This window comes from Balaenoptera borealis (genome assembly GCF_965194805.1).
Source record: "Balaenoptera borealis genome assembly, chromosome: 2".
Taxonomy (NCBI): Eukaryota; Metazoa; Chordata; class Mammalia; order Artiodactyla; family Balaenopteridae; genus Balaenoptera; species Balaenoptera borealis.
The window spans coordinates 72467793-72494043 of NC_138867.1; the positions used below are offsets into that span (position 1 = coordinate 72467793).

At 44.7% G+C, this 26251-nt stretch overlaps 1 long non-coding RNA gene across 1 annotated transcript; it reads right to left on the minus strand.

The window, feature by feature from the left end:
• Positions 1 to 1646: 1646 nt before the first annotated feature.
• On the minus strand, positions 1647 to 22404 carry LOC309622531. Its single transcript, XR_014240942.1, has 4 exons — positions 21916 to 22404; positions 10151 to 10278; positions 8246 to 8295; positions 1647 to 4773 (listed from the first exon to the last, which is right to left on the minus strand). It is a non-coding gene; the product is annotated as an uncharacterized lncRNA (long non-coding RNA).
• Positions 22405 to 26251: the final 3847 nt, after the last annotated feature.

The window sequence follows — 26251 nt, forward strand, 5'->3', positions numbered from 1 at the left end:
TGAAAAGATTCTAGATGTCAAAACCTGCAGTTAATGTTCCTGCTTAGAAATACACAAAATAATACCTTTGACGCTGGCAACTCAGATGTATTATTCAGCAAAACAGCAATTACTCATTGTTTTGCACTTACATGTTAAGAACTATGCGACACTTGGTGACACAATAACAAAATTGCAAAGTCAATTATATTTAAAATAGACATCCTAATAAAACATACACAACCAACTCCTTTTACTCTTTTTGAACTGTTTTGTTTCCTTTTTCTGACTGTTTACAGTCAAATAGATTGTGTGAACCTTAAACCTAAGTATAATAACTGATTCACACACATCTTGAGAAAAGAAAATTTAGAAAATGGGGAGGGGAAGTAATATAAAGGGAGGTGTATTCCTGAGGGCACCAGATTCCACCTAGGGAAGTGCCAGAATGTTGTATATTTTTGGAAATGTACATCTGTGATGTTCTTTTGCAATGTCAATCACAGTGACAAACTTTGAAAGAGCGATGTCTGCCAAAATTTAAAGCATAATTTAAGCTAGAGCCATACTAATAATTCTAAGTAGAACTAAAGCAGTAAAAGCCAAGGAGAATCTCTTTATATTTAAGAAGGCAGGGTTTCAGGTGGGACTAGATGCTTGTTTTATTCTATTTTAATTGCACAAGAAGCATTTTTGTAACTTGAACTTCTCAGTAATGCATTCCACTTCTCAACCCAGCCTACAGCCTAAATGGAAGTTCCCATCAGAAAATTAAAATGTTTGTCTGGATAAAATAACTTCTAAATGAACTCTCTATTTCTTTTCGTTTCTTTTTGTATTTTCTGCAATGTAGCCCCTCGCAATGATATTAGTTCTAGTGTGGGAAAATATTATAATTGAGATCTGGTAAGTTATTTGCAGACTTCAAGTTTTTCTTTACACTGTGCTGACATTTAGTACAGCCCTGGTGAGGAAAACAATACTACCATTCATAGCTCTAGACGTAGATTTCAATCGACTTAAGCGGGCACAATGAAACTTGGTCATTCACTGGTTACCCATATTGTGTTCTCAAATTTTCTCTCAGCAAAAAGTATAATGACTCAGTATTGTATGGTTGCATAGACAAGGGCTCGGAACAAGAGACACTAGTTTTGTCTGACGGTGTGAGAAAGTCGTGAAGGGATCTTTTCTTCCAGATGGTGTTAAATTCAGCTGCCTTTTTAACATTGGCCTTGCACAGCAATCTGCTGCTCCCCTTTCACAAAGACTGCGCTTGGTTCCCACTAGTTAACATGCATACTCACGCAAACTGCAACTTCGCTCCAACTGTTTTACAATGCAGTGGTATGCTAAATAAACTTGATCCGGTTCCTGCCAATGTTAAAACTAGCTTTCAAAGAACTACTTAACTGATATTTACACTTCTTTTGACTTAAATGTACATGCCTTTGGAATATTTCAGATTTCAAAGAAATATCACCTTATTATAAGGTCATTGTAGAGATTACCTTGGACACCCTTCAGACCCATGTTCAGATACAGTACCTCTCTTCAACACACACAAATAAAACAAAATGTCAGAAATTTGATGTGTAATAGAAAAAGAAAAATTGGGACATGTTGCATCAAGAGCAGTGGAACGGCAAAAAATAAAATTAAAATAATAACATTGAAATGTATTTTTATTGATCGATAAGTCATGTAACATTAGTATGATACAAAGCAAGTTTGATATGACAATGGCAAACACATAATTATAATATTGTTTATTTTCCTTAGATGTTATATTTAACACATTTACATAAAAGACCAAGATGTAGGCAAAAGCTTCAGTAATTTGACTCCATTGAGTGCTTTTAGTAAACAATAGGTTTCCCCAGCAAACATCTTATTGCCTTAATTGAACCTCCTTGAGAAAGAAAACCACACACTTTGTAATGTAAATGTTAATTGTAGTAGACAATGGTTCTAGGTAAATAGCACCCCTGGACATGAAGTAAATGAAAGGAATACAGGCACTTAACAATGAAAGGTTGTTTGCACAAACAGTACTTCAAATGTAAATAAACAAGGGTCTTCTCAACGGTCACTACAGTAGTAAAACTTTGGCACGTGTTCAGCCGCCAAATTGAGAATTTACGTTAATAAAATCTCTCAGAGTTTCTATCTGAAACTAACAGTGGTTTTACAGGCTTCTCCAGTCTGCAGTCTTACAAGGAGTTGAAACTACAACGGAAAATGTAATGCTTTTGAAGAAAAACTATATGTTTGGGATTTGGGATTGTCAGGTCACATGGAAGATAACAGGTCATTTTGGACATTTTCTAATGCAATGTTTGTATTTATATTTAAATGCCTATACAAATGTTTGCTCGGTGACATGTGGAAAAATGTAAGGACTTCTATGAAAAGATTACAATGGGGACCTTTAAAATGCCAAAGTTTCTACTAAGCACAGTCATTTTTAGATTAAATTAAAATGACTGTTTAGAACACATCCAGCTGGTACTATACTAGAACAAACTTTTATCATATTATAATTAACACTTTTTAGGTTGATGATTTTATAATTTTACTTCCAGTGTGTGCCTACTAGCATAATTAGACCAAGTTCCTAGATATATCATGTTCAGAGGTAAACAGCCTGATGAAGTGATTATAATGTCTGTTATATAGAGACATATTTTTAAATATAACCCTCCCAAAACAAAAGCCAAAAGGTGGTCACAAGGCCACAAGTAGGGACTGAGAATTTGATGTGAGGGGCAGGCAGTAATGGGACATTTTGGGAACTTTTCTACTAGCTTTCCTTAAATATTGAAAATCTCAACCGAAGAAAAAAGCCAAACTTAATTATGGCCAGATTAAACAGCGGTTATAAAATAAACAGAAACATACAGTACACAGCAGCTACAGACCAGTTGGTACTGCCATTTGGGAGGCTGCGGATGGCTGTGGGTGGGAAATGCCTCTACTTTCTTAAGCGATGGAGATGAGTATGGTGTGTGTACTTGATGTTTTTTTCATACCCTCACCCCCCAACAGGGCTGTCTGTCATAGGCTGCCGGCCCCGCTTTACCACTTGCCCCCGAGCGTGGGAATCGGAGCGTCCTGCCGTTCACATCTCCTGCATTCCGTTTAGCGGAATCAATTAGGCAAGACAGACCCTCAGATTCCCCACCCCCTTTCCATTTTTGTCAGGTCTATATACGTCCTAATTATTTCAGTTTGGGATGCCAGAGCTGTTTCCTGGATAGACCTGATCATCCTTAAACAAAAAGAGACGAGGCGCACACGTGGGTTGTGGCGTAAATGTCACTTTCATTTCCAATGCTAGGCGCAGAGTAAGACAGAACATTTTTTTAACACTTTGACAAGAGGGGAGGCGATCTCGTCTCCATCATGTCTTTCTGCTTCAGTAGCTTCCTCAAGGAAACCCTCTTGGAACAGAGAAGCATCTGTCCTTGTATTTTGAATAGAAGAATAAAAATCAGCCTTTGCTTTTTTTTTTTTTTTTTGCATTTTCCTTCCTAGCTCTATGTCCTCAGTAGATACAGATTATTAACCTTCCAGTATAAACTTTTCTGAAAGTCTAATTTCATATAATTTGACATACAACCCAAATACATGCAGTTTCCAAGCATAATCTTCAAATTGTTCAGGGGAGGGGCCTCGTTAGGGAATAGCCTAAGTCTACGTATATGGAATCATATTCAAACGAGGTACCAGACATCTCTACAACAGCTCTCTAAGAAAAACAAAAACCCTCCATATATAAACTTTTACCTTAAAGTAGGACAAACTACATGTGCCTCTTTACTCATTAGCACTATACAATTCTTTGCAGCTATAACAACCTCACAAAATATCTGCACCTTAATGTTCTGGCATACGTGTGTCAATTTCCTCTAATCCCACCTTTCGTCATAAGGGAAAAACAAACACAGAAACAAAGTTAGATTCAATAAGTATTCCTGACCTTTCTGCTTTTTACTGTCTCTCGGTTGCAGTTCATTCTCACACGCTCCCCGGCGATCTTGAAGGAGTTTTTACTTTCGGTTATCTAGCTTTATGAAGACCAATACACTCATACAGCTAGATAACCAAAGATAACAACTCGCTTCCCTCACAGCCTCTGTCTTCTTCTGCCCAGACTCCAGATCCACATCTTTCTGGCAGCACCGAAGAGTAAGTAGTCCTCCAGGATACTTTGCCGCGCAAAAGATTCCTCCTTGTATGTAAATATGACCTGGTTTCTGTCTGTGTGTGCGGCTAGACATCCAAACGAGAGCTGTTGCTTTCAAAGTTTATTCCGAACTTTTTTTTTTTTTTTTTCCTTTCAGCAAGTAATCTCCGGCAGCGTTAGCCAACAATTCATCTATTAATATCAGAAAATAAAGCCAGCTATTAAGGTGCAGCAAGCGGTTAAAGAGCGAGCGGCAGTATCCGTCCCTTCACAGGCCTCTATTTGCATTGTAAATTGCTTCCTTCTCACGCAAGACTCTTTAGCCTCCCTCTATAGAGACGTATAAAGCCAACGGCAATTTCCAGCGCAGGTTAAGGAGGAAGGGAAAAAAAAAAAATCCCATTCTATAGAAGAAGTGACAGCTGATTCAAGGATCTGCTCCGGATCCTTTTGGGTAAGGCACCATGAGCTTTTTACCAAGCGGTGGCAGCTTGATTGCACATATCTTGTGTGTGTGTGTTTTAGGGGGAAGATCCTCGATTTCACAGGGCTTCTAGGCTGGGGAGGAGAAGATGCCGTCTTGCTGGCGTGCTGCTGCCCCGGCTCTGAAAGAAGGAGAAAAGGGCCATCATTGGAGGGGCTTTTCACTGCCAAAATGTGGACCAGCCCGGCGAGGTCAAAGGTTCGAGACCGCGGGAGACCAAGGTAATGATGATGTCATGAGAAATCTCAAGTACACGGTTATTGATATGCATCAGTGATCATCCAACTGCCCCACGCCTGCTGCCCGAGCAGAGGTAGCGGCAGCAGCAACGGCAGCATTTCAACAGCCCTATTTTCTCAATCAACATCTCTTCCGCTAGCACTACCTCCTGCTCCTGGAAAAGCAACCCGCGCCCTTTTACCTCCTCGGTGCTAGTGCAGATCGCTCTAATATCCAAAGACTGGAAGAAATCTCTCTCTAAGGACAGATAAAAGCATTTCAGATCTGGGGAACGTCTTTACCTGCATTTCTCTTCTGGCAGATTGCATGGGCAGACAGATGGAAGGCACTTGGCGATTGCTTAAAGCAGGGCCTTGCTTTCTGGGGCTGGGAATCAGATCTGTATTACGCAGTGAGTCGATGTGTGATTACATTGACAATTTGCTCTGGTGGTGTGTTTTTAATGGCTTCACAGTTCAGTCATGTTTTGTATCTATGCACCGTGGCGATAGGGCAGCGTATTTTGTTCTGTAAGTTCAAAGTGAATGCTCTAAGCAAGCCGACTTCATCCTGGTTTTAAAAAAATAACTCTGTATACAGGGTGTGCCTTAGAATGTAGCACAGGTAAACACTGCAGCAATAGTTTCTAATGTTGTACACAACTCTGCTGTAATAAAAATGCTGAGGCTTTGTCTGTGGTTTCAAACATCAATTTTCATACAGAAGGGCAAAATGTACTAGTCTTCCTTATGAAATAATTTTAAAAAGGATTGTTACCTCGTTAAAAAGACAGATAAAATACCTGGATGTTTTAACTCTGCCCCTGCAGTCCCCTTCCCCACCCCCACCTTTCTTCTGTCTAGAGAGGAATGTTGTTTTATTAATTAATTAGCCTCATTCTTTTTCTTAGGACTTTGCAAAGCGTGACTATGACCACTTAAAGACCTCTTTTCTTCTTCTCCTTCGTAATGGGTAATCTATGTCTCATGCACCTATGACATGTACAATTCTAATAGTCAGATGTCCCTCAGCAGTACGTCTGTCCACATAAAATGCATATTCACCATGGGTGAACTTTATGGACTGTTATGAGTTATGTTTGGTGGTGCTACCATTCTTTAAATATATGCTACAAGCAAATGTCATAAATCTTCATATTCATTTCACACATCACTAGTTTATCACAATACTCTCATTTTCATAGGTTGACTATTTCCCCCATCACTAAAACACTTTCATAATATACACTCTTTCATTAATTCAGTAATTTATTCATTTAAGACATGAGTGTGAATATGGTTATCAAATTATAGAGCGCACATATGTAAATCCTATAGAAAAGACTGACAAGAAAACAGAATTGCTAAGAAAAGCCCCCAATTAAGAGTTCAAACAACAATATTACACCAATTAAATATGTAACTTAGTAACACAGATGCCAACTTTTCCTTAGTTTTTTAGCAATTTACTTTTTTGGTGAGCATTCTTGTCCTGATTATTTAGAAAAGACTAAGCTATGGAAATTGCTCATCTATTTTTCTTTTCAAATTTTGAAACAAGGAGTACAATCAGAAATGGCTGCATTGGGTTGTATAAAAAACATACATGCAAACTACAAACTAAATCAGAGAAACACACACCCATAGAGTTACTGTTCCTTCTTGAACTATGAGGCACAACATAAACTACTAGATAAAAATTGAACACATCACTGAGGCACATGCCATTTTTGACATTATGTAAAACCCTAATGAGCTTTGCTTCCTTGGAAGATTGAGAGTATTTTGGCCTTGCTTTCCAAGACCTAGAAGCAGAATCATTAGTGATTTGGCATGTACTACATAAAGGAAGCATATGATCAGATGAATTCAATTCCTTAAATCAAACCCTAAGAAATGTCAGATATTTTTAGAATATCTTTTCGCTTTATATATGTCTGCATGGGGGTTGGTGAAAGTAGAGAGATGTGAGGCAGGTATGTCTGTGTGTGTATCACCACCATATTTGTGTAAATTTGCAAATTAATGTGACTACATTTCCACATTTAACAATTAAATGCGTTTTTAGAACCCAAGTAACTATCATGAAAGCCAAGACACTGAACATCTGAGACACTTCTACAATTAGAAGCTACAGAATATACTGTCTTAAAATAGCATCTTCTGTGGCAATGCCACATAGTCATATCAACTAACTCCAGGACTGGCCCCTTGCCTGTCACATATATTGTAGATTCATTATGAGAGTGCCAAAAAGTGAATTTATCCAATGTAATGATTATGGGCAGTCTGTTCATTAGCCATATATAGCCAATTAAATATTTTACCTCTCCATCATCTTTCAGGGTATGAAGAAATAAAAGATACATAGCAAGGCTTAACACTGAGCACCTGGGTATTCTGAATATTGCCAAGGTTTATCATATACATTTCAAGGACTGTATTATTATCTAGGATGTGAGACAAGTTGAAACAATTGTGCTACTCTAAAGATTCTTAGCAATGCCTGCCATACATTGTTGTGAGCAACTGTTAACACCTACATGTTTTTATTTCAGTTATTTTTGCTTTCAAAAAGTTATTTAGCTGAGCTACAGAATACCCTTTTTGAAATCTGCATATTGAAGGATATACTGAATTCATATGGCTTGCCTACTCATTCTCTAATAAATTCCCATTAATGGCCAGTAGATTAGGACATGATTGTCATGCTTATTTTCTAATCTTTTTATAGGTCTCCAGATAGCTGAAACATGAAACATCCTGGTTTTCTTGGAAATAAACAATCTCTGCTTAAGTTAAAAGTGAAAAGTTATGATTTTCCACATATTTAGATCAGAATTATGCTATTCCATAAATGCAAATACATCAGGTTTGCTACTAATATTTAGAACACCTCTCTGAATCCTGTTCAGACCTCTGCAGAGTATATAAAGAAATTGGCCTATCACTGAATTCCCTTTTTAATACTGAGTTTGTATGATTCTCAAGCATGTAAACCACACTCCACTAATACAGTCAAGACTACCATTTTCCACATAAAAGTCATTTAATTTATAGCGATTTGTATAGTTCAGGCAAGGTACTTGACTGGCTTATTTTCTAATAAAAGTGTCCTATTATTTCTTCTGTATCCTGAATTTATTTTTTATAAGCAGTTAAGATTATATTTGCATTATCCTTGATATATAATATACATAGGCTACCTATCGGGAGAAAACTGCACATACTGGAAACTTAGATTTTTCTGGAATTGTTTCTATTGCCTGAACTGGGAGATATGCAATACACTGCAGGTCTGTCACCCAGTAAATAATATTCTATTTTTATTTTGTACATCGCTTTAATTTTATCAAATGTAAATTTTTAAATTACCTTTGGTTGGTTGGACTGTCTATTCATTTTATGCTTCTTTGTAGTCTCATCTGAAAAATAGTCAAGAAAACAAATGATCACAGTTTTATATGTATATATACACACATACATATACTTATATATATAATCATGGCTTCATTTACAGTATTGCAATTACCAGGATTCCTTAAAATGCCAGGAGATTCCAGAAAACCCCAGTATAAGATATCCTGTGCTTCAGCACCCACAGAGTTAAATATGCTAATTTGCATTTAAATGGAGACATGCATGATAATGGGAATGCAAAATATGCAGAATCTGGAGGGGTTTGGGAAATTAATTTTTTTCTTTCTTCTTTTATTTTTAGCTTGGAAGAAAGAGGGACTCTTAAGAAACATTAGGGATTTGAACATTATAACCTGCCATACAAAAGAGGAGGGAGAGTTCTCCCATGTAAGAATCTCAAGACTGGAACAAAAGTCATATTTTTTAAACGTTTAAGGCACTGAATTTCCAGGCCTTTCAAACAATGGGAATCCCTGGATAAATATCTAATCCATTAGAAAGATGCAAATAGTTTACTGTAAGGCCACAGCACGGTGAGATGTGCATTCATATCTATGGCTCCTGATTGGCTATTTCCTCCAGTAAATCAATGAATAATGTAAAACCTGATTGCTGTAAAGTGGTGGATTTTTTTATTCCCTTCCCCCATCCTTCCTTGACTCAATATTCAAGAAGTCTTACACTCCCGAAAATAGGTGCGTTTCTTTTATGATTTTTTTTAATGCTTATTGTTATTTTGGAGTGGCCGGGGTGGGGCTACTGGTTTTGCAAAATGAAAGTCCTGCACTGGTTCAATTACGTTGACTACGGGAGCTCATTTCTCGAGACAGCGCCCGAACTACTGGTGCCAAGGTGGGGAAGGAGGGTGGCCGGCAGAGGTAGGCACCACGGTAGGGAGGAAACTGGATCCGACCCCGCCGGTCTAGGCCCAAGGCAGCCACAGCTCCCAACGAGCCCCCGGCCGTGGCCGTGACTTGACAGAGCCTCCGGACTAACTTCTGATCAATTCCACTGCTGCCCTGACCCCTCGAGACAGTTCCCCATTCAAACACCGCGGGTACATTTGCAAGAGAAAACGTCGCAGACACTAATGCAAATACATTGCCTGGGTTCCCACAGCCCTGGGTTCCCTCAGACAATTCCAAGCCAAGGAAGGAAGGTCTTGCCTCCCTCAGCGGAGCCTGGGCTCCTAGCAAACCGCTTTCGCTCAGATACCAGAAGAGTCAGAAGCTGAAACGCTCCAATAAGTAATCGCGATGGTTGCATCTTGATGAATCTGAACTTGGGATAACACTGTAAAGCGGCCTCTCGCTTCCCTGAATCCAAAAGGCAAAGAGAAAAAGGAAGTGGAAATCCACCAGTTCTAGTTAGCTACTGTATACAAGTTTCCACCAGAATCCCATCAGACCCTCACTTCACTGCCAGGTAACTGCAACTTTGAGGTGGTTAAAAAGAATTGTTCAAAATGCGAATCCTGAATCCAGGAACGCAAAATACAATTGCACTTGGCTCTAGGTTTAAGAGGGAAAAGTCGCACTTTCAACGACACAAAATTACATACAAAATTCCCCTTTCCAACGCGAAAATTTCCTGGAATCGTTCTTCAATTGGGGGGTCAGGCCACTGGATAATTAACAGTCCTGGTTCAGACAACTCACGAGATCAACAGGTTTAGCATCGAAACACACAATCAATTAGCTGAAGCAAAGCCCCGGACTGGCCCTCGGAGCGGCCCGCAGTGGGGCTCTGCGGGCACCGGCTCGCGGGCGAGGTGAGGAGCGCGGGCGCCGGGCCGCGGCAGGCACTGCTGGCCGCGCGCCGCCGGCCGAGTTGCCGCCTGCGGGCCGCCACGATACTCACTCGCTCTCGTCCCTGCGCCAGGCAGTGTTGCCCCCCAATCCAGCTGGGCAGGAATCGAGGCGCCGGCCAGAAGACAAGATCCAGAATCACAGGGCAGCCGCAGTACATAAACAGCCTCCTTTCGGCGTCTCGAAAAAAGAAAAAATAATTTTTCAGACCATCCCTCTCCTTCGCACATTTAAAACTGCCGCTCAATTCCACACGGTGATTCTTGCTTGATTGCGTCTAAAATAGTTTAAACGGATCTTCCCTTCTGGGGAGAGAGAGAAAGGCGCAAAAGACGAAGGAGGAAAAAAAGCCAACTTTTCCCCCCCACGCCAGGCACTTGCTCCCTGAGCCTCGGAGTGGAGAGTGAAGTGGTGTGTGCGAGGCTCGGCAAGTTTTTGGGGGGGCTGTCCAAGGTCTAGTCCAGCCCCCTCTGCCGAGGAGGACGTGCTCTGAAACTCAACCAATTTCCCCACTGCTTTTGTTACTGATGAACTGAAGCCCTATTGTTCATCCATTGCCACGGTCTTTTTCAGTCCCCACACTACGTTCTGCGTTGCCAGAGATAATGAATTTGCACCCAAACCTCTCATAGTCCCCTCCTGACAGACGGAACAAATTAGAAATGTCTCGTCTGAAGGAGGCAATGGCTACATTTTCCTATTGTAGGAAGCAAAGCACACATTTCTTTGGAAACTTCTTTTGCCTTTTCTGCCTTTTATTTCCTTCTCCCTCTTTTTCTTTTTTCCTCCAGTTTTTTTTTTCCTCTTGATTTCTTTAGACTCTTTTTTTTTTTTTAAAGAATAGCCCTGTCTTGTTTTCCCAATGCACGATTTTTATGTAACTTGTGGATCTTTTCTACCTTCCTTCTTTCCTCCCCTTCTTTCTTTTTAAAGGACTCCTTTGCAATTTTATTTACAAACTTGGAGAATGACCTTTTGACTTGCAGACTTTTTTTTTTTTTTTTAAAGAAAGGTCTTTTGGTTCAAGTCCCCCTTCCTCACTCCTCCTCCTCTTTTTGTTGTGGTCCTTAAATGTGTTTGGCTAAAGACAGCAATACATTATAAGGATTTTTATTCTTTAAACTCCAGAGCTATTCAAAAGGTACGAGGGACGCTCCATAGGGGTTAGCTATTTGAGGGGGAAGAAAAGCGTGTGTGTGTGTGTGTGTGTGTGTGTGTGTTCCACGGAAAGAGGCAGAGAGATGTGGGAGGGTGTGGGTGGGAGTGTGCAGGGAGAGAAGGGTGGGAGCCTTGAAGAGAAGGTGGGCTTCCTGGAACGCGAGCCGGGAGGCTGTCAGGGGTGTAGGCGCGAGGGGGAGGTGCGAGAATCCGTCTCGCCGAGGGCGGCTTGCACCCCTGGGCCTATTCGCGCGCCCCGGCCGGCCTCAGCCTGAGCGCGGGTGTCTGAGCGCGCGGGCGCCTGTTCCGAGCCTGCGCGCGTGCGACAGGGGGCGGGCGGGGGGCTGTAAAAATTCTGACGAGTGGCCCGTATGTAAATGCAGTTCGGGGGGAGCGGGGAGGAGGTAATGGGAGCCGCGGGCGCGCAGCCCCGCCGGCGGCCCCCAGCTTTCCCGCCAAGTGCAGCGGGAGGACAGACAGCCATGCGTGTCCTTGGCGGGAGGGCCCCCGCCCGCCGCGCGCGCCTGCCCCCGCGCACACGCACACACTCCCATCGCCTGAGTGGGGCCCGGTGGCCACGAGCATATCAGGAAAACAAAGCTAGAGCTGCGAGGTGGAACGAAGAAACGGCAGCCTTGGCGGCCAAGGGCAGGACTGGGAAGCCAACACCGCGGCCTCCGGCGCCCCTTCCTTGCCAGCCCGTAGCCCGGCCCTCCGCCCCCGGCTCTGCACGGCCCTGGCCCAGAAAAGGCCGAGGACCGTTTCTTAGCTGCCTAGGAGAGGGTGGCGAGCAGAGGCAGGGGCGGATGTGCGCAGGGAGGTGCCAGCGAACCCCGCCGGGTGCGCGGGCACGCACACACGGGCGCGCGGGGCAGGGGTGGGGAGTCTGAAGGCCTCCCTGCCGCGTAGCCAAGAGCCACTACCTCCTCGAAGAGGCTGCCGAGCTCCAAGTGAAAAGTACACCAGGCTAAATCCGGCAAGACAGCGCCCGGGCCTGCGGCCACCGAATCGCTCGCACCTCAAGCCCCCCTCCCCAGACAATGTAATCGAAAGGGCCTGGCTGTGCAGAGACAGCCTTCTCTGACCCCCTCCCCCTTCAAATGGGTGTAACTCGAACTCCAGCCCAGGATCTCTGGCCTAGATGGCCCCGGAGATAAGTCCCAGAGGTGGCCGTGGAGAGACACTGATCTCTCGCTCGTCTCGCTCACAGCGCCTGCCTCGGTGCTCACCAGCCCAAGCACCTCCCCAACACACACACGACACTCCCATCACATTGAAACTCACGCTCAAGGCATGTCTGTTAATGAAGCCGACGCGCTTAATGAGTGCACAGGTAAATAGGTACCGAAACGAGAAGCCCCCACCACTCGACTGGGCGATTTACCTCTCCCTACTGGAAACACGTGTAGCTTATCGTGTTTTAGGAGTGATTTGCTCTTGTCTGAGGTCTCCCCCTCCTCTTCTTGTGGAGAGAAGCCAAAAAAAAAAAAAAAAAAAAAAATCGTGTTCCATTGTCAGTCTTCTTTCTGATAAGCTACCCGAGCATTGGTCTAAAGCATTTGGGGAGCTGATTGATTTGGTTTGTTATCTGTTGTTTTTGGTTTGTTGTTTTGGGGTGTGTTGTTTTTCTGAGGGAAGCAAGAGAACATGTGTTTGGTGGGGCTGGAGGTGCAGGACAGGAGCCTGCGATGCGGCCTGAAGGCTGGCGAGGCTGGAAGCCGAGCAGTGGAGAAAGAAGGCGGCGGTTCGTCCTCCCCCGGGGTCGACACACGGGTTCCCTTGGCCCCCTCGGGCCTCGGATTTGCCACCGCCGTTGCCGCCGCCCGAACGAGCGGACTCCGTCGGCTGCCGCTCCGTGTTTTCTCCCATCCCGGCTTCACGTTCAAGGTTTAGCTGCGAGGTCACGTCCATTGACGTCAGCTCCCTGTCTCCCTCTACGTCCGGCTACATTTACATACATCAAGGAAATTAGGGCATTAAAAAAATATGCAAATTCTGCGCGAAGAGGAGCCTGTGCATTCCTGGCGCGATCGTCTTTTATTGAAGCTTTTAATTAAAGGGGCCAGTTGGCGAGCCCCTGAAACAACCGCCAAAACCCCCAAAAGAGAAAAATAAACGCTGTAGCCTTCGGGAACGGTTGTTTCGGCTCCTGTTCTGTGGGCGGTTGAGGACCGCCGGCTGCCCGGCTCGGAGAAGAACAGGTTAGAGGAGGCAGCTCCAGCCCATGCATAATCAGGGCTCCGCGGCGCCTCCATTCTTTCCTCCTCCTCCTCCTCCTCCTCTCCTCCTCCTCCACCTCTCCTCCTCCTCCTCCTGCTCCCGCTCCTGTTGGTTCCAGCGTGTATTATTTTTAATACTGATGCATATGTAAAAGGTATATTTGCATTTTTTAATTCGCGAAAAGTTCAGGTTTATCGTTTTATTGATTCTCTCCCCCACTTTATTTTTTTTTTTTTTTGCTATCTTATTATGTCTCTCTGTCTCTCTTGTCCCTTTCTGTCTGTCTTTATTTTTTGGCAAGTGTCTGCTGCTGTCTCTTGCTAGATAATATGCACAGTTGCCTCCCTGCTTCTGTTTATTGAAGGCTCCAAATATGCACATCTGTCATGTATGTAATGCCAGCTGTATAACCTCCTGGTTTGGTCATAAAAGACACATTTTTTTTTTCTTTCCTGACATACCCCCCTTGATCGGCTGTGATGCCCATCGCTCAAGGCTCAAAGTTTGATTGTCTAATTAACTTCATATTAGCAAAACAGTTTGGGCCAGTGCATTTGAGATAATGTATGTATAAAAGAAAGTGACCCCAAAGATTTCTAAAGAATTTTTGTGCTGATTAACTGAGAGGTGCAGCATTCACCACCCTATTGCTTTCTAGCATTTCTTATTGCAAAAAAAAAAATCTATTTTAAAATGTGTAGAAACAGCAACGGACAGCCTTCTGCAAGGAAGACATTTTCAACCATGTTGTATGTTGTACCTTATCTGCTTCATTCAAAATTTACTGAATTTCATTTTTATCTTAATATGACTGGAAACAAGGCATATTATCTTGATTCAAAAGCATCCTTAGTTCCTGACTTTGGAATTCAAACAAATAAACAAAACAGTTTACTATATTAAGCCAGTTGATTTGCCCTAAAATACACAGGCCTTGAGTTAGATTTCAAGCAATGGAAATCTTATTTATAGGGTCGAATTTTTCTTTCTGGCAATATGTCTATTCAGCACAATGGCTTCTGAAAAATATATATGTATAAAGTCCACTTTAAAAATTTCCCCAAAGCTATCATTTTAAGAAGACCGAATCCATAACTGCACAGCCACAAAGAACAGCAAAAGGCACACATGCAGCTTATTCAATTAAACAAATCCGAGTACATGCACAGGTAATTAGTTTTCTTATGAGTGACTTACCTGCACAGATACTCAGGGCAAGACTCACCCTCCCCAATGGCTTTCATGTATAAATATTCACATGTATTTTCCCCCATTTTAAACCTACAGCTCTATGCCATCTTTCATCCTGGACTATCCAGCATCCATTTTTAGCACCCTTAATTCTTATGGCATTTCCAGCCTTACCCCTGGCTGTAGTTTTTCCAAGCCTACACCAAAGTGCTCATATGATATGTTATCCAATAAAAAGTGGTCAGATGGCTACACGTAAAACATTTAAAAATGGAGATGCACTTATCCTTTAGGTTTGTCCCTACTTTGCCATATATAGCAAGATTACATTTCCTAAAGTACATTTTCAGCACATTTTATGAATAGTTGCAGGATTCCACAACCGGTTGCAGAATTGCCAGTTTCTGGGGGGCACCCGGCTGAGTGAAACAATTCAGCAGGTTAAATGTCTCTTCGAGTTTGGCTGCAATCCAATCGTGCGTGGCAGTTTGTTCCTACCTGGACTCTGGCACATACCTGCCCGCCTTTATGCAGGAATCAGGACAAACACACCAGCCACGTTGCAGGGCATACAGTGGCGGTGCATATATTTAGATGGTAGTAGCAAGGAATGTGTTCTTGTAGTGATGTCTGTGCATGCGTCTGTGTACAGACGCGTGTGTGTGTGTGTGCGCGCGCGCGTGCTCGCTCTGTGTGACAAGGGACACAGAGAGGTACACCTCTTATCTCTGATCTCTCTGTAATCTCCTTTTCTGTTTCTAATCTCCCTTATTGGCGCATGGTAGTAACCTGAAGCCTCTGAACCGACACCGTCACTGCCGTGTGCGCGCTGTAGCTTACCCCAGGGGCCTGCGGCTCGATGGCTCGCTGGTTCGGTGGATGTTGTGGTGGAGGGTGGGTAGCGTCGCTGCCGCTGCCACCGCGGGTCCGGGTGCTCTGTCCCAGCCCGGCAGCCAAGCGCGCGGTGCCGGAGCCCCCTCCCACCCCGCCCTCACCCCCATCCTCCCCTCCCCTCTGCGCCTCCTCTCCTCCCCGCCCCCCCGCCCGCCACGCATTACCATATGGAGGCCGAGTCCCTGCGAATCACAGCAGCAGCGGGCGGTATTTGAATAAGGCCCGCAACCCGCACAGACCCCTACTCTCCCGCAGGCAGCGTGCCCAGCACCAAGGGCCAACACTCCGGCCGGTAACCTGTCAGCGGCTGACACCTCCCCAAAGTGCCCTGGGAGCGCGGGAGGGAAGGTGTTGGGCCTCCCACTTGCTACTTTTATGTTAACTTGGCTGATAGGATCTGACAGTAAATAGGGGAGGGGGAAACAGAGAGAGATATACACGGAGAGATGGGGGGGCGGAGGGGAAGGGGAGAAGGGAGAGGAAAGAGGAGAGGCGTTTGAAGGGGGGAAGGGGGAGAGACAGGAGCTGAGGAAAGGGGCAAAATCGGGGAGAGGAGCCCAAAGAGTTGAGTGAAAGAGGGAGCAAAATGGGGAGGGAGTGGAGAAACGATGGGAGGGGGAGAGTTGCCCAAATATCTGAATTTGGACTCTCCAAGCTAAAAATACCACCTCACTGAACTTCACAACCTCCAATTAGACACGTGTTTCTCCCCTCCTCCCACGTCACCGAATGATTAATTTGCCATCTCAATCAGAAATAATTATTTAGAATTGTATAACAGATATAGGACCTAACGAAAGGAGCCAATTTTGGGAAACAGCGAAAGACATGACATTTAAAGATGATGTTGGCCACCTCACATTAAAAATTTAAGGCTTGCCTTGAAGACTCAGACACTTGCCCAGCCTTGTCTTCTGAGATAGCGAGACCGAGGCCCACAGTCAGAAACAAGAGGTTTTCCGAAATATTTTGGACTTTAAGTAAGAATTTTTCTTTCTTCCTCTTTGGCATTTGTTACATTTTTCTTCTACACGAACTGATTACGTTTACCAAAAGAAAATGTAGATAAAGTGTGGGTCTTTTAAAATTTTTACTGCAAAGTATCCCCACATCTTAACTGAGGATATGATTTTAAACGTTGGTTTAAATACATAGCCAGTTCCATTTTGCATACTAATTCTTTCAATAACTTGAGATTCCGAACTTAGCGTTTTCAATACGGTCCCCCCCCCCACTCCCTATCTTCAAATCGGAGCAGGGATTTCCCAGTACAAAATAATCGGAATCATAATAAAATCTCCAGTCACCTAGAGGATGTACCCATTGTAAATATCCTCTCGGTATTCAGAAGCCAAACTCCCCTCCTTTTGAGACACACACAAAAAGAACGCTTCTGATTTAATAATCTCTCACGCGGCACACCGAGGCTGAAGGCAGGGAGCCGCAGGACGCCAAAGAAGGGGGCAGAACTCTCAATACCTAGAATTTCAATACAGATTCCGAAGACGTGCTAACTGCTAGGTTTCCGAAGGGGAATAATACTTGGCAAGCAGTGCTTTCGGTGAAGACAACCGCCTCCAAATACTGACTCCTTCCTGGGTCGGGGGAGGGGGGCGGTCGCGGTCACCCGGCATTTCTGCGTACAGACGTGCGTACAACATGGTATGTAGCTCATGCATGTGGCCAGGCCCAGGTTTCTTTCTTTTCTTTCTCTTCTTCCTTTTTCTTTCTTTCTTTCTATCTTTTCTTTTTTCTTTCTTTCTTTTTTTTTTAAGGCAAGAAATCGAAACCAATCCACTGTTTCTGTGGCTAGCTCCCACGAAGCTGGGATTTCAACCTCTTGTTTATTTTTAAAGCCAGTGTGGCGCCCCGGTTGAATGTCCGGCTCGGGATTTTACCAGGATGGCCCCAGTGCCCAGTCGCTGCCCACAGCACGTGAAAAGAAGAGAAAGGAGGGAGAGTTGGTGGCTTCGAGCCGCTTCCGTCGGGGCCCCGCGTTTCGCCCCAACAAACTCCTCTTCCTTCTCTCCCCGAAGGCGCTCTCTTAGGCCGGCCAGTGTCGCTGCGGTCTTGGCCAGGTGAGCGAGGGGACGGTCCCCGGGGGCAGCGGCCCTCTCTCGGGAGCTCTGGTGGGTCTGTGAACCCGCCGGGCGCGGAAGGCTGAGTGGCTCGGGGGTCCAGCGTTGGGCTCCCGGCTCCGGCCAGCAGGGGAACAGCGACACCTACTGGCCGCGCGGGCACCGAGTCGGGGCCGTCGGGGCGGCCCTGGGCTGGGGGTACCCGGCTGCTTGGACTCTGGAGGCCGCAGGAATCTGCGCCCAAGGCTCGGCCCCGCCCTCTAGGCCTCGCTTACCCCGGGGAAGGCAAAGCCTCCCCTTCTAGAGACCCCTAGGGGGACTGCAGGACGGGCCTGCACACTCGCGCGGGCACACACACCCTCCAGCCCGAGGCTCTTTCTTCTGGGGAACCGAGGGACCCGCAGACACAGTTGGCCACCGTCTCCCAGTTGTAGGAGAGACCCAGCCAGAGGTTGGAGCCCTGACCTCTCCGGGTTCATGACCCAGGCCTCTTCTCCACCACCCCCATTTCAGTGCTGACTAAAGACGGTATCTTTACAAATTAGGAACCGAGGAGAGTTCATTATCCTCCCTTAAGAAGGGAAATGTACGAGTCAAGGACACAACACAACGCAGTGGCTGGCGCCAAGCGGCCGGCCCAGCCCTCCTGCTAGCTGGCCTCGTGCACGTTGAGCGCACCCTCACCGCCGCCGGCGATTGAAATTTGGTAGCTTTTCTTTCAGAATTATGATCTTCTTAGTTACACAGGAAGTAAAGGCAAATTTGGGGTGATAGTGATATTTTGAGACCTAAGGGCAGGTGACTAGATAGATAGATAGATAGATAGATAGATAGATAGATAGATAGATAGATGATAGATAGATGATAGATAAGGGGAGAGAGAGAGAGATCCTGCTAAATGTAAATGTGAATGTTTCGATTGTTAGCTTCGGTTGGGAAGGGTGGGAGAGAGTGCCAAGGGAAGGCGAGGCCCGAGGAAAACCTAGCAAGGATGGGGATGAAAAGAAGCCATATCGTGTATTCCAGATTTCCTTTCTCTGCTCAGTCTTTTCTATCAAGGAAATAACTATTTCCTATGCAAAGGAGAAGTAGGTGGTCCCACACTGTGTGGAGGAGGGAGGGCTCTTCTTCCCCAGATGCCTCCATTTCCAGTGCTGGGTTCTGAGGCTCACCTGAGCCTGAGAAACCTGAGTGTGATTCAGTTGCTAACCTGCTTAAACATTAAAATATATTCCTACTCCTAGAAAGACTGGGTTATTTGAACTAATTTGAATCCTTGAGATTTTCCATTTAAAATACTACTCATTTAAAATTCCAGAATTAAAAAACAAAAACAAAAACACTTTTCATTTAAAGTTTGAGTTCATCTTGGAAGTTATTTTCCTTAGCTTTAGATACTGGTTGGAACTAGGGTCTAAAGTGTTTTGAGGAAAAGGGGAGGAAGGTCTTGTTAGGGCTAAATTTTTGTCTGCATTCTCTACAAAATTTACAAAATTTTGCTAATTCTGTTTTGTTTAAATAAAATTGGAATCCCTTAGGGACCCTAAAGTCAAGAGTTTTAGATCAAGATTTCTGCTTTAAAAAAAAATCTCTAAAATGCTTATGAAGGCTGCTCTTCAACTCAGTTTTGCAAGTATTTTTTCTTTTTTATAAAATTTTTCTTCAAGTGTATCTGAATGTGTTCTGATAATGTATGAATTCACATCCCAGAGCAGGCCCTTAGCAGTATGTATGATGTATGAATAAATCCATGTTACTAATAATGAATAAAACAGAGCTATATTCTAATGACATCTCTGTCAATGAATCCTGTACCCCACTGAATATCAAAGTCAGCTTTTTCCTGGTACAATGGAAATCTTCATAGAACAGAAAATGATTACAGAAAAATTAAATTACACTGGGCACACAACAAGCAAGTGTTAATCAAACCCAGTTCAGAGGTGTCTTTGGGTATTGAAAGCACCTTGAAAAATGGAGGGGTTGAAATCTTTTCCTTTCTTAAGAAGCATTAAGTTTCTAGAATGTAGTTTTATTTGTGACTTGAAGATCTTATCTAGAATGGGTTCTTATTTTTGATATTCTTTGATATTCTTTGGTTTTATTTACTCTAAATATTGTTGATTTAACATTAAAGAAAATATAATTTAAGTGTCAAAATAGTGGAATTTCTCTATATACCTAATCACCCCCAAAGCATAAGCATGTTAAACCCTAATTAAAGGACTATTTGTTTATTTTGAACAGAAAATTAGGCCAGTGAAATTGTTTCTATTTACAAGAAATACGAATGTATGCATATTATTATATTACATGTAGCATTTTATATACAATGGATATATATAAAAATATATAAACCATGGATATCCATGAATGTTACAGTGGATTGTTACAATGTGTGTGTGAAGTAAGGGTGGAGACAAGCCTTCTGATTCTGTTTAGGTCTTCTTTAATATATTTCTCTTTAAATTCCTCTTATTTAGCAAGTAAATTAAGGAATAAAGACAGGCTAAACTGTCATTAGACTGTGTATATGTTCCTTTGTCACACCTGCCCTCCCTCTGGGCTCACCTTGGAGGGTGTGTGTGTGTGTGTGTATGTACTTCCTTTCCTGCTTGTTGAGAAGCATGAAGGAAGGAAGGGATACAAGGATGGGATTATTGATGAGAAAGGCACATCATTGAATGTAAAATGAGGAGGAAATATTTGAAACCCTGCTAGATCCCAGCTAGATGGTTATCTGGGGTGGGGGGACTTGTGTGTGGTAGCTGGCAGGCTGATCGCATAAATCACTTGGGGAGCGGGGAGAGGCTCCCAGCGCCTGGAGTGGCCTCCCTTTCAGCTGCGGTGAAACACGCAGGGGCTCAATGACGTTTGGCTTCAGGGAGTAGAGCTCCAAGGACACATGTGTGCATCTGGTTGGAGACAGGTGTGTGTGCGTACGTCTGTGTGAGTGTGTGCGTGCACGCGTGTAGTGAGGAGTAGGTACTTCATCAAAAATTCATTGAAAAAATATTGACCCTAAAATTCTGCCATATCATCAATTGGAGTCAGGCACCAAGGTCACCAACATGTCCAGGTTCACTCATGGACCGCGGAACATTATTGCTTTTGATGGTACGAATATGGCTTCTTTCATGTCTTTGGTTCTCTATGGTACTTCCTTAGAGTGGGGCGAGGCTCTAGCCTCCCCCTCCTCTCTTTTTGATCCCCGCAAACAAAACCATTCTACCACTTGAGCCGTCTGCCGCAGGTGTACTGGATGGCAGGGGGCCGACCTAACCACACTTCAGTCTCTTCTAGGTCGTCCCCGCTCTGCACCAAACAAATGAGTCCTGTTTCGCCACTAGGGTGCCGAGGTGGATGGTGGATGCCGGCCCCCGCCCCTGGCAGCGTTCAGCGCTTAGAAACCAGAGCCAGCTGACAACACACGAAACACACAGGCACAGAGAAAACGCGGAGCCAACGCGCGCTCCCTCTCCCCCCTCCCTCTGCTCTCTGTACACATGGAGGACACGTACACAGCCTTTACACATTTAAAAGCCCTCACGACTTCCTCTGAATTCTTGGTTACTTATGACGGCCTTTCCCACTGCACATTGCCCCTGGTGTGTGTGTGTGTGTGTGTGTGTGCGCGCGCGCGCGAATGTGCGTGTGTGTTTAAAACGCTTATTGGTAGGTCATCAGCAGCTGATCAGACATAGTAATCCAATAATCTTTTTGAATGCATACAATTTTTCGTTCAAGGTAATTTTTTAAAAAGAGAAAAAAGGAAATCTGTCGATTTCCTGTGCAAGTCTTGGGTTCCCAGTTTAGGTTCCGGGGAACCGCAGAGCTGCGCAGCACCCGCCTTGCCAAACTTTCCCTTTCCAAGATTTGAGCGAGGCGCAAATTTCCACTTCATGACAGAGCAGGGGCTGATTTGCACGCTAGTGTGTGAAAGAGGGGAGCTTGGGGACGCTTAGCATAGGGAGAGAAATCGAGTAGTGGGAACCCCCTGTCCTGTAGTAGCTTGGAACCCTGGCGGGACGCACAGGGTGCCCCAGGACAGGAGCCGGAAGTCCAACCTTCCCAGGCGCAAAGCACCCTTTTGACCCCGGCCCTCTGATCGGATCCCTGCCGGCCGCACCTCACCCCGCCCGCCTGCTCGCACCCCACCCCCATTTTATCCTCATTTGAGTAGCCCCAGGTAACGATGCCCATCTCCCGGGCCTGGGCTATGGCCGGAGGCTGGACCGCGCCAGGAATCGAACTCCGCTGTCCCCAGAGTACTTACCTCGAGTAAGGCCCTGGCAAATGGTGGCCCTGAAGCGTCAAGTTTCCTCTCCCAGCCGTTGTGCCAGATTCTCCTTCTGCCTGCTGCTCCTCTCGGCGGACTCTCTCTCTCTCTCTCTCTCTCTCTCTCTCTCTCTCTCTCCCTCTCCCTCTCCCTCCTCCCTCTCCCTCTCCCTCTCCCTCTCTCTCCCCTCTGTCACACACGAGGATTACTTGTGACTTTTAGAGGCAAAAGCTTGCTTATTCAGAGACGCGAGGGAGGGGAGACGGAAGGGAGGCGGGAGGGAGGAGAGAGAGGGGGAGACAGAAGTAGAAGGGGGATGGAGGATGTAGAGGAGGTGGAGAATCAGAGGTAGTGAAGGCGTAGGTAGAGGAGGAGGAGGGAGGGGAGGGGTAGGGTGGAGTAACCGAAGACGGGCTGGGATGGGACGGCGAGGAATACATTGCTCCCCACCCAGCTGCAGTGCGACGCCCCCAGCGTCCCGGGGGAGCAGGTGCGTCAGATCGCGGCTGGCTTAGGCGGGGCAGTACAAAAGCGCCGCGGGACCCCCTTCGCGGGCTTCTATCCCGCCAGAGCGAGCGCCGGAGGCCGCTCCACGCTCGAGCTCGGACCGCGGAGGGCTCTCCTCCGCCCTGACGGGGGTGGCTGTCTAGGGGCTCCAAGCTCCACGGAACTTAGATTTCATTCCTAGGCTCCTGGCCACCCTTGCCCGCGTCTCAGACAAGAGCTGAAAGTCCGCGCAGCCCTCGTGCGTCCTCGCCCTAACTGCCGGCGCCCACCTTAGCCACAGCCCCTGGGCCGGGCGCCGCTCACCCGGGCGGCTGCCACACTGCCCGGGCTCAGTCAGCCTCAGCCCTGTGTCTCTGTTCACATTTGGGGCTCCCCCTCAGCTTGTTATTACGGAGGTGTGTGTGTGTGTGTGTGTGCGTGTGTGTGTGTGCGTGCGCGCAGCGCGCAAGCTCCAGGCTAGAAAGAAGGTGAAATCCCGGCACGAAAAAGTAGCTTCGGTCTCCTGCAGCTTGGAGCCCCGCGACCTAGTCCGATTATATCCATTATATGAGATTACAGTCTGCAGCAAGGACCAAGGCGGGAGCTCACCGGATCATTTCAACTGAGTTTCTATACAGCAAGGATTGTTTATAATTATTATTATTAAATAAGAAAATAGGTTTTAAAAAATAAAGAATAGTTGCAGAGACAGAAGGGGGTCATTTTTGGTCATGAATGAACCAAAAGTGGTTGGAAAAAAATTTTTTTTTTGGACAGGAGCATCCACGATGCATAAAGGTGGAAGCCAATTCATTACGTGATGGGATTAAAAAGTAGGAGCATGCTTTTCGACATAGACGACCCATTAGTTCTCTGTTAACTGCATTAAGCCAGCCCCATGGAACGATTACATGGCCGCCTTCAATGTGCAAACACGGGGATACTACAGAGGGTGCACACAAGCGTTTACAGAACTCTGTGTACACACACACATACACACATACACATTTATAAAGAGAAAAACTTTGAACATCAGCACCCTAAACTCATAAATACGTATATTTTCTCAAACAACTATCCCTTAAATATGGTAATTTTCCTCTGCCTTTCCTTGCTGACCTGTAGATGCGATATTATAGTTATACTGTAGGCTACTCGGATCGACATAATTCTGCTTACATTTATCGTGGATGACACGTCATAAAATGCCAGAGGCGGAGAGGAAACCATGAGGGGAGGGGAGATGGCTTTTATTAACAATTATATTCTCCCCTAGCTGTTTAAATAATAGCAATGATGTCACGGTAACCATCCTCCTTCTCCCACTCCGGTGAAACTACTGGATGGTTTGGTGAACAATGCATTGTATATTTTGGTTAAGGGATTATTATTGCTATAGGGTTATATAGAACCATCCTGTGGCATTAAAAAAAAAATCTCTGAACATTAAATTATTGGAACATTTGGCATGTTTTAGAACCCGTTTACCTGTCACATCTTGTTCCAGAATAAGGATTATAAAACGTTGTGCCCACCATAGTTTTGAAGGAAAATGAAACAAACGAAGTTGTTCTTTAAAAAATTGTTAGTCATAGGCAAATAAAAATATTTCCCATGATCAAAACGAGCTGGTGTGCAATCTATTAGACAAGGATCATATTTTACTAATCCGAAATGGAGTTTTAAAAATTCTTTAGGAAAGCGGCGATAGGAGGGGAAGTAGGAAACACGCAGCCCTTAGCCCAGCCTGCGCTCAGGGGTCGCTGGGCCAGGAACGCACGCTCGCGCACAGCGGCATCCCAGCCCTCGCGCACCCGCGCGGTTTGGGGCTCGGTTTCTGAGAATGAGTGCAGTCTCCGTGGATCAGCCACCCGTTTAGAAATGGGTATTTGTATAAGGGCAACGTTCCGGCTATAGTACAATGGCATGATGGAGATAGAACTCATTTTTTTAAATCATTTAACAATTGCTTAATAATTAAACTGCTCTGCTTATTGAATACCATTTTGGCTCTTTCTTTGAAATTATCAGCCACAGTCTGCTTCTGAGACTTTAGGATTGAGTTTCTGGCAGAGGGGGTGAGGCTCAACAAGGCATAGCTTTGAGGTACAGAACAATTAATGTGAAAGAAAGTAACTGATTACCTAATAGATAAAGGAGGAAAAAAGAAACTTTGGGTCACATTTAAATAGGGTTTACCATTTTGCAAAAACTTTTCCTTTTATAGTTTAAACAGCAAACTTTATAAATTACATTCCTTTTCTTAGTCTTTTAAATCATCTACAACCTCGGAGATTTTATCTTCCTTGCTAGCAAAATGTCCCCAAAGGCTTGAATTAGACACCAAGTAGCCCCAACTGTGTCTGGCCTGCCCCTTTTGATGGTTTGGGACCCTTTATGAGGACTCAAGAAAAACCCCAAATCTGAAACTGGTTCGACGGTGACTGCACTGAGTTTAAGCTATCAGTCTTTTAAGCACCGCGTGATCAGACAGGAAAGGTAACTTGAAAACACAACCTGATTCTGGGCAAAAGCATTTTGTCATTTTGGCATGAAAACATTGTTTTATCTCCAAGTTCCGCCCAGAAGCAGACGGCTGCATGTCAGGGCTGGTCCCTATCCGGATCAGGACAGAATCTTCAGCTGGCAGATAAGATCCAGCAAATGGGATTCATGAAGAAATTCTTGTGCATTAAAAAAAAGGGTGGGGGGTAAGGAGGTGCTGCTTCCTGATTCTTTTTGCTGAGAGCTCCTGTGATAACAATCAGTGACGGTCACAGCATCAAAGACAGCAAGCATTCACTACTAAACAGTTTTGAACATGATGTATTTAATGGGGCTAGTTTAAACTTTGTTTTTAAAATTCTCCTGCAGATATTACTCTTCTCCCTGATTATCTTTTCCAAGATTTTCTAAAATCTCATTTATAGGTAGTCATTGCTGGGGTCCTGCTACAATTAACAACACAGAGAATCAGGGGCATTTTGGGGCCATGTAAATATCAGTGTAAAGGGTCTGCCCGCTTTACCTGGCAGCTTTATCTAATAAATGGGAGCTACTCCAGAGAAAGAGACATATTTTCATTACTGTAGTTGCAACTCAAGTCTTTATGAATGTGAGTTTCTGGCTGAACTCATCAGTCAGGAATTAAGGAGTTGGGATACTTATCCCAACTCTCCTGTAAATCTCCTGTAAATAACCACTTGGACGCCCAGCCTCTTCACATTTACTGTCACAACTCTCCAAGCCTTTGTTTTTAATCTTCTTATCACTTTTAATATGAATTAGTCCTGTCGGGTCTAAACACACAGATTCAAATTTAGCCTCAGAGTTGGTCACTTAAACATTATTCCCTATTTTATCATCCAAAATTAAGCCCACTCCCCAAAATTGAGCGTTTGGCTCTTTAAGTCTCAAAACCTTCCTTGGGTCTCTAAGGGTTCAGACCAGCCCTTAGCATCGAATTCCATGAAGGCAACTATTTGGCGTCCACAAGTAAACTGAAGGCTTGGGGAGGGAGATGCCACCATTCCTAAATTTTCTTTCGTTTCTGTCTAATAAAATGGAGGCGGACTGTATTAAATTCCCTCTACAACTTACCAAAATCGGTAAAATGTTTTTTAAAACTCTGAGCAAGAGTCCCATGGTCTTGTATCTTAGAAAGGGTCCCGAACTGGCTCTTTTTGGATGATTTTTAGAGACCTGTGCCGGCGGAAGCAGCTCTCAGGCAAAGCTACCCAGATGAAGGCGGAGCTCCCTGTTGCCTGCCAAGGTATTTTACCTAGAATCTTCTGGTTTTGCGTCCTAATTCACACTCAGCCACACTTGCAAGGGGATTGGTAGGCTA